This window comes from Mustela erminea, chromosome 14 (genome assembly GCF_009829155.1).
Source record: "Mustela erminea isolate mMusErm1 chromosome 14, mMusErm1.Pri, whole genome shotgun sequence".
In the NCBI taxonomy this organism is placed as follows: Eukaryota; Metazoa; Chordata; class Mammalia; order Carnivora; family Mustelidae; genus Mustela; species Mustela erminea.
The window spans coordinates 72,228,249-72,237,725 of NC_045627.1; the positions used below are offsets into that span (position 1 = coordinate 72,228,249).

A 9,477-nucleotide genomic window follows, 5' to 3' on the forward strand; every position below is an offset into this window, starting at 1 on the left:
ACTAATTTGCTTTCTTTGAGATTTAGAGACCCTTGGCCTTGAAGAATGAAGGACCAGAAGTTTCCCAGGACACAGAGTCCAGCCACTCTGTTTGAAGATGCCTCAGATTTCTGATTAGCACAGAAATTTTTTTTAGCAAAATGTTTCTCTTTTTTAAGGTCATACAACTGACTTTACTAACTTCCCTTTGTGCATCTGTAGACCTTGCCCTCCTTTGCAGAAAGGACTTCATGAAGAACACACTGGACCTCCTCACACAGCGCCCAAGCTAAGACAATGACCATAGCCAGCACTACCAAGTCTGTCCATGATCAAGAAATGTTACAGCCTACTGTCCTCCCTTCAGTGATTAACTACCCTAAATTCCTTTAAAAAAAAAAAAAAAAACCCTGGGCCAGGCAGAAGCCTTGGATTGGCTTTTAAACAAGAGTCTGCCTTCTCCCCAGGTTGCTGGACTCCTGAATAAAGCTCAAATTCCTTTCCAATCAAAACGTGTCTCTTGAGTATTAGCCTTTCAAGTGACAGGCAGTGGAACTTGGGGTTCAATAACACAGGTATTCTATAATTTCTTTTCCGTTTGTTTATCTCATTACATCCTCAGACATCCCTGTGTGGTATGTGTGTGTGAGGAAATTGAGCCTTTGAGAGATCATGTAACTGATGAGTGACAGAGAGGAACTGTCTGATACGTTTTACTCCAAAGCCTCTTATCCACTATATATATACACAGAACCACAAGTGTTTCTTGCCTACAGAAAAGGTCTACACTTAGGATCAGGAGTCCTGGGAAGACACAGAAGAGGTGCCTTCAGGAAGAGAATTGCACCTGCTCCAGGACTTTGAGCACCATCTCCTGAAAAATCTTAAAAGCAAAAGTTATGATTGGCAGGATCCTGCTTCACTCTTGGGCTCTGACAGGCTCTGTGAGTACAGGAGAGGGATAGGGATAAGGGGGAGGGGAAGGATAGGGGTAAGGGGGAGGGGAAGAGGTAAAAGATAACCTGAAAGAGAGAGATTTCCCAAGTGATATAATATTTATCTGATTAATGCCTTGGGCTACCTACTCATGTTTAATGAAACTCTGATTTCTGAGCCACACAGAGTTTTCTATAAGGAACTGATTGCGCAGAAATGTGAATATGTAAAGCAAAAACCAATAATACAAATACAACTACAGTGACCTGTTTCGGAGGAGGGGCAGTGCCCATGTTGTTGTAAATTTCAATTTCCTATGCATCTCCAGCTGCAAGGCAGAGCCGCCCGTTGTGATGATCAGACAGCTGCGTTCACCTTTTCAGTTTATTTTTCCCTGCAGGATAGGACAATGAAAATAAGAAAGTCAATTTTCTTTTCATCTCAGGCAGATTGAATTTTGCTAAACTAAAACAGCTCTGGATAAGTAAAGGTCAGCCCAGCCTTGGATCTTTTTCTTCGTTAACAAAAAATCAACACCAGCCTTGTTGCTTCCAGCTCTTTTAAATAAAGATACTCGGAGATGCCATCAGCGGGACCCGGTGAGGCGTGCATTACCTTGTCAAAATCATGAACAGCTGAGGCAGGGGACAATTATTACTTATGTCAATGTGTATATATATTTTTCATATGGCATGGTAAATATATTTTACCTCATTAAATATCATCCTTAATATTAAGACTAGAAAAAATTACTTTCTGTAAAGAACAATGTGATCATCATGTTACCCAGCTCTGCTTACTCACCTGTTTGTGTCCCTCAGATATAGGAATGTCAACAAAGGAGGTCAGATGAGACATGTTGTGCTACTTTTCTCTTTACCAGAGTTTTGAGCTATGTTAATAGTCTTTTAATGGCACAAAGTACATACAGGGTCTTCAGAGAGATTGCCTTAAACTTCTGTCAGCAAAGGTAATCTGGAGAGGCACGAGGAGGAAGAGTCAGAAGGTCTGGTAGGGAGACCACCATGATGAAATAACAGGGAGCAGTGGAAACAGAAAGGTGCAAATGAGAATATAGCTTGTTTCAGAGGCAGTTTCTGTGCTAAACCCACGGCAGGATCAGGAAAAAGGAAACAGATACACGCAAAGAAAATGAGGTAACGAGAGCTTATTGCATAGGGACTCAACAAATGGAATAGAATTTGAAAGCTCATCAGATAAAGAAGTTAAAGTTGATTTTAAGCTTGACGTTTATATAACTAGAATATGGGTGGTAATGACACGGAGAAAGTTCAGGTTTAGGAGTAGATGGAGACCAAAGCTTGGTTTTAACTAGTTGGCTTCACCAATAATTGCTATTGTTGGTGCAAATCAAAGGAATACACACACACACACACACACACACACACACACACACAGTAAATTGTGAGGTGTCATTATAACATCAACCAGATACTTTTTTTTTAATTTTTTAATTTTTGTATAAACATATAATGTATTTTTAGCCCCAGGGGTACAGGCCTGTGAATCGCCAGGTTTACACACTTCACAGCACTCACCACAGCACACACAGCCCCCAATGTCCATAACCCGACCACCCTCTCCCAACGCCCCTTCCCCTAGCAACCCTCAGTTTGTTCTGCGAGATTAAGAGTCTCTTATCAACCAGATACTTTTAATGAGATGTCATGATACCATGTAAATATGATCTCCATATTTAATAAATTGAGCAGAAATTTTTAATACACTATGCTCTTTTAAAACATCAACTAAAGGGTACCCAGGGGACTCAGTTGGTTAAATGACTGCCTTTAGCTAAAGTCATGATCTCAGGGTCCTGGGTTGGAGCCCTGCAATGAACTTCCTGCTCAGAGAAGAGTCTGTTTTTCCCTCTACCTCTGCCCCTCCCTACCACCTACGCTCTCTCTGTATCTCAAATAAATAAATAAATAAAATATCCACTAAAAATCAGAGTGTCATCTGGTAGATGGTAAGGTAGAAATAAAAGCCAATGGTTACATAAACAAAAGGTAATCTTTATTATAAATTTTTTTCCCAGCCCATGAAACTCTTTTCAAGGAGAATAAAATGATGGTTTAGAGTGTTTTAGGATAACACATCATTCAGAAGCCTGTTGGGAAAATTAAAACCACATTCTGTTTCAACAGAATTAATTTAACAGAAGGAATTGGTAAGGTTATTACAAGGTCTTCAAGTAAGAAAAAGCTGAACTTCTCAGACCCAGGAAGGAAGGTCACATCTTCTAACAAGTGAGGCTCAAAGAGACCCAGGGGACTGAGATTTTCAGCTTCACTGGTGTCCACCCAAATATGTCCAATACACCATATAGACTCTTAGTCTTTTCAGATCAGTGCCCTGTCTTGAATCAGTAAAACTGTAGAATCAACCTAGTTTGTAATTTTACAACATGTACCCCAATTAAATTATGGTGTGATTTTCAATGAGATTAGATCCACTGAATCTATCCAGAGATAGATTACTTCTATCTCTGATTTTTAGAAAATTACTTATTTATTAAATTATTTATTAAATATAGTGTAGTATAATGCAGTAAAAATTATACAAAGACATCAAACATTAAAAAAAAACTGTGTGGTAATAGGAGTTTTTTGAGATTGGCTTATAATGGGTTTTCCTTTTTTCTAAAAGGATTCGTTATTTATAAGACTTTATTTATTTATTTGATAGAAAGAGATCACAAGTAAGCAGAGATGCAGGTCGGGGTGGGGAGTGGGAAGCAGGCTCCCTGCAGAGCACAGAGCCCAATGCAGGTCTTGATCCCAGGACCCTGGGATAATGACCTGAGCCAAAGGCAGAGGCTTTAACCCACCCAGGGCCCACCTTGAGGCCACCCAGGTGCCCCCAAGGATTCATCATTTGTAAGAAAATAGTGTATCAGAGCCTAAAAACACTAAACCATTTAGTTTGTTTATAATTTTTAAATTTGTCTATAAATTGAAGACTAGGGATTTTTGGAATTCCTTGCTTGGAAGCCTCATTGCCTTTACCATCAAACTTAACCTGTGGCTAAGAAAAAAAAATTGAAATTATGAATGGTGATAAACGTTAACTAGACTTATTGTGGTGATCCTTTTACAATATATACAAATATCTAATCATTATGTTATATATTATTATATATAATTAATATATATATTAATATAAGTTATATGTATACCTCAATTTTTAAAAAATTTAATAATAATAATAATTCAACTGAAAAAAAAATCCTTACTTGGTGGTGATAAAACACTTTTACAAAAATAGGAGTTCAATTTTCCTTATATAACAAGTGAAGAGAATTAGGAATATTTTTATACGACTTATTGTTCCCCACACTCTCTGGCATCCAAACCAAGTAGAAAAGAGAACTGCTCTGAGAAGGGGTTAAGGCAAAGTAATAAGGAAGTAAAAAAATAATAATTAAAAAAAAAAAAAACTAGATGGTGAGAGCTAAACTTCAAAGTGAAAGCATGAAATCTGGCTTCATGCCAACTCTTGTTGACAATTACAGTAAAAATTTCCAAGTAATCCTGAATGATCAGAAACAAGGGAGATTCAAGTTTTCTTGTGTAAAAGGAAAAGATTTTGCAAAAGATTCTCAGTTAGCAGAAAAATTTTGATGGAAATTTCTGGTGGCTGTATTTTTAAAATTTAGTCCTTCTAGAAAATTCTCTGCTTGATAATCAAGTGTAGGGATTTTGAGCAGTAAAAGAGGCAGGAAAACAACTTTCTTTACATGAAAAACTGAAGTTCAAAATTGCATATCCTTCCTCCAGGTTAAATGACATATTCTTAATTCTGGAGATAGTAATCCTCCTAGAAAGAGCAATATGTCCAATGACAGCTGTTCTGAAATCCTAAATGAGAAGATAATAGATGGAAATGGGTCCTACTCTCAATGTCTGTCACTCTTGGAAAAGCAGAAAATTTAGCAGATTAAAAAAAAAAAATTAAAACCTTCACATTTTCACTTTCTTGAGTTTACCCCTAATGAGAGCTTTTCAGTAGCAAGATCCTTTTTGTTCAAAAAATTATCAGCTGGGATGTCTGGATGGCATAGTCAGTTAGGCGTCTGACTGTTTCAGTTCATGTGGTGATCTCAGGGTCCTGAGATCAAGACCCACGTCAGGCTCCACACTCGCCATGGAGTCTGCTTGAGATTCTCTCTCCTCTCCCTTCGCCCCTCCTGCTCATGCTCCCTTTCTCCTCTCTCTCTCAAAAAAATAAATCTTTTTTCCTTTTTTAAGATTTTATTTATTTATTTGACAGAGAGAGACACAGCAAGAAAGGGAACAGAAGCAGGCAGAGTGAGAGAGGGAGAGGCAGGCTTCACGCCCAGCAGGGAGCCTGATGCGGGACTCGATCCTAGGACCCCAGGATCATGACCTGAGGCAAAGGCAGATGCTTAATGACTTAATGAGCCACCCAGGTACCCAATAAATAAATCTCAATAAAAAGAATTATTGGTTAGTACTTTGTTGCATTTTCTTTTTTTACATTTGCAATCGTTTGAAGTAGCTAGAATTAACTCACCTTATTGTTGGTATCCTTTGGGGTTTGGCTCTAACACCACTGTTTGGGTCAGTGTTACCAAATGTCTTAGTGTGTTCAGGCTGCTGTAACAAAATAACATAAACTAGGTAGTTTATAAACAACAAAAATTTATTTCTCACCATTCTGGAGGCTGGGAATTCCAGGCACATGGTGCCGACAGATTCAGTCTGGTGAGAGCTCACATCCTGGTTCACGGATATCCCCTTTCCGTTGGATCTTCACATGGCAGAAGGGTGAGGGATGTCTCTGGAGTTGTCTTTTATAAGTACACTAATTCCATTCATAAGGGCTCTACTCTATTCCCTAATCACCTCCCCAAAGCCTCACCTCTTAATACTATCACCTTGGCTATTAGGATTGCAACATATGGATTAGGCGGAGGAGGGGGTGACAGAAGCATTCAGATCATAGCACCAGATCTCTTGCCAGTGAGGGCTCAGTTGGCAAGATACACTTTTCAAATACTCACCTAGAAATTAACAATCACCATACACCTAGCCCCAAAATAACCAGGCCCTGGCGACCTATGGGTATGCATTTTCATCCCTGCTAAAGCTGCATACTGACAATCTGTAACCTCCCATGAGGAGCTCACAAGCACTGAAAGCCAGCAGTGGACAAGACACTGGCTCTGCAGATCCAAAGACAAGGCACAGAACCAGTCTTCAAGATTTTCATAGCCTTCTGAAGTAAGAGCTAAAATAAAGGGTTCTTGGGCTCTGGAGTGAGCACAGTGCTGGACAGAGGATGGAGTAGGATGGGGACAGCAAGTCAGAACATAGTTTTTTAAGATATGTGGTCTGATTCTTGAAACATGATGGCGCTCCTACGGTAGATAACAAAGGAGTACGAAATTAATACCAAGAGCTGACACATGGGAGCACTTAGAGTGTGCCAGGAACCTGCTAAGTGAGATTTAAGCAGTACTACATCAATACCTCCACATTGCGATGAGAGAGACATTAGTATTACCCTTATTTTATGGATAAGGAAGTGGAAGCTCAGAGTAGTAAGTAATAGAACATTCAAACCCAGGCTACCCAGATCCAACACACCTGTGCTTAACCTCTGGATCTTGCCTTCTGTATAGTAAGGAGGACAGAGGGCGTTCCTCTGTGGGTCTTCTGCAAAAACTCTGAAGAACAGATAAATCTTTCAGTCCATCTCCTCATTTCCTGTGTTCTAGACAAGGACAATGAGATGAACACAAAACTCTAGAACCCATCCTATCCCTAGGGATCTGCCACCACCAGGATCTGTCAAACAAGACAGAAAACTCCACTGTCCAGTAGAACTTTCCACGATGATGGCAACATTTCATAACTGTACTTGTAATGCAGTAACTACCAACTACCTGAGGAACTGAATCACTCATCCTATTTAATTTTACGTAATTTTTTTTAAAGATTTTATTTATTTGACAGAGAGAGATATCACAAGTAGGCAGAGAGGCAGGCAGAAAGCAGGTTCCCGCGGAGCAGAGATCCCGACGCGGGGCTCGATCCCAGGACCCCGGGATCATGACCTGAGCTGAAGGCAGAGGCTTTAACCCACCGAGCCACCCAGGTGCCCCTAATTTTACGTAATTTTAATCTAAATAGCCGCATGGGGCTGGTGGCTACAGTATTGAATATTGTAGGCACAGAGCATTCGAGGTGGAAAGAGCCATAAATCACTGCTATCTGTGAACTATAAACACGTGTTCCCAGCTCTCAGGCCCTTCATAGCCCAGCAGAGGAGCTAGCAAACACCAAACACTCACAGTATTGACTATGTATTCACAATTGTTAAGTGTAACAGGATAAGGAGGTTGAAGGTACTGTGGGAGCTTGTGAAGGGAGGATTTTACGTGGGCTAGGGAGTCAGGAAAGCCCACAATCAATCCAAGGAGCAATTTCAAATAAGCCAGCTCAGTAACCACCTGTTGCCCAAATAGAACAGGGGAAAAAAAAAAATAAGGCTCTTGCCACAAGCCAGCAAATGACGGTGCCCACAGGCAGGCATTTACACCCTATGCCCGGGCCATAGCTTTGCCTTCTCTGGTAGACAGCTGTTTTGTGGGGAAAAGACTTCACTGCATCTTTATAGCAAATAACTTACTGACCCATTTATGACTTTTGGCAGAATAGCCAGTATTTTCTTCTTTGCTCGGCCTGTGCTGAAAAAGACTCTATTGAAATATTCTTTAAAATAAAGGCAGTGGAAGACTCCAAGTTGGACAAATTGAATATGGAAACAGAACAGAACAAATTTTGTATGATTACTAAAACAACTTGAAATTTTTTTATAATGCACCCTTCATTTTCCCTCACAGTAGCTTCAAAAATTGGCTCATTCTAGTACCAGTCCTGTTCGCATGGCAGCAACACTCCAAACCTAAAAAAAAAAGAAAGAAAGAAAGAAAGAAAGAAACTGAAATACTTTTTATTTTGAAGTATGTACTACAGAGACATTTAGATTTTATGCCTAAGCACAATAACTTAGAAATGATTTGGCATACCAAAAAAAGAAAAAAATGCCAACATAAAGGCAATTTCAAGAAGAAGAAGGAAAAAAAAAAAAAAGCCTGTTGACCCTAAAGCAAAACTAACACTCACATTTAAAATAAAGAACCTCATGCATAAGGAGCAGAACTGTTGAACTATTGTGAAGAACTGTGAACACTCCCACTCCAAAATGCAAGTCTAAACTTATGCTGATTCTTATTCAACACTTTTCTGAGACCCATAGCTATTCACAGAAAAAGGGGGATTTCTGAGTTTTCAGGGGATTCACTTCAGGCTTCTCTCAAATAGAGAGTTGTCCTGGATTAAGTGGAATTCAGCTCATAAAAACTAAGCCACTGTACCCTCAGCAGATCGAACAAGTTCCTCATCTGTTAAGGGTAGGCTATGCAAAGTGACTCCCTTCCAAAGAGTATGGTAGAGAGAAGGGGAAAGAGTGACATCACAAGAGAGAAAACTGGAAAATCATAAAACATCAGGTAAATCCCAATGGAGGTCATTCTACAAAATTCCTGACCAATACTCTTCAAAACTGTCAAGGTGATCAAAAACAGGTTACGTCTGAGAAACTGCCTGGCCAAGAGGAGCCTATGGAGTCATGACCACTAAGTGTAACATAGTATCCTCAGTGGGATCCTGAAACAGAAAAAAGGGACATTGGGTTAAAAAAAGAAGAATATCTGAACAAAATACAGCATCTATTTAATAATAGTATCAATATTGGTTCATTAACTGCAACAAATGCACCATACTAACATAAGATGTTATTAATAGAGGAAACTGGGTGTGAGGGCTATGGAAAGTCTCTGCACTATTTCTGCAATTTTTCTCTAAGTTTATTCTAAAATATAAAGTGTATTTTTTTAAGATTTCATTTATTTATTTATCAGAGAGCAAGCATGCACAAGCAGGGGGAGAGGAAAGGGAAGAAACAAACTCGCCACTGAGCAGGGAGCCCAATGCAGGACTCCATCCCAGGACTTGGGATCATGACCTGAGCTGACAGCAGGTGCTTAACTGACTGAACCAACCAGGGGTCCCTACAAAGTGTTTTTGGGTTTGTTTGTTTTTTTTAAGCCTTGAGCACCCATGACTATCAGAATGCGGCTGCTTTCTCTGGTGTAAAGCTAGAGAATTGGGGGCAGAGGTCGTGTGGTTGTAGTACCATCTGTGGCCAAGGGGGTCTCCTGAAGGGAATTCTCATGGATCCGTAAGCACTACTTTTTTAAGGTTTATTTATTTATTTGAGGGAGAGAGTGCAAGTGAGTGTGCGCAAGTGTGTGGAGAGGGCAGAGGGAGAGCGACCCTCAGGCAGAATCCCCGCTGAGTGCAGAGCCTGCTCCATCCCAGGATCCTGAAATCACGACCTGAGCTGAAACCAAAAGTTGGGCATTCAACTGACTGAGCCAGCCAAGCGCCCCTGTAAGGACTATGTTATCCACGAGCCTTTATGGTGTGAGGCTGACGTGTAGCTCCAGAA

The 9,477-nt window shown here is 40.1% G+C and overlaps 1 long non-coding RNA gene across 2 annotated transcripts in view; it reads right to left on the bottom strand.

Annotated features, from left to right (window-relative positions):
• Positions 1-6,939, bottom strand: part of LOC116573500 — a 33,430-nt gene extending 26,491 nt beyond the window's left edge. For both annotated transcript variants that reach the window (XR_004278847.1, XR_004278848.1), the window contains exons 1-2: positions 5,613-6,939; positions 1,182-1,309 (exon numbers count right to left, since the gene is read on the bottom strand). This is a non-coding gene — a long non-coding RNA (uncharacterized LOC116573500). The remainder of the gene's footprint in view (positions 1-1,181; positions 1,310-5,612) is intronic.
• Between the last annotated feature and the right edge of the window lie 2,538 nt (positions 6,940-9,477).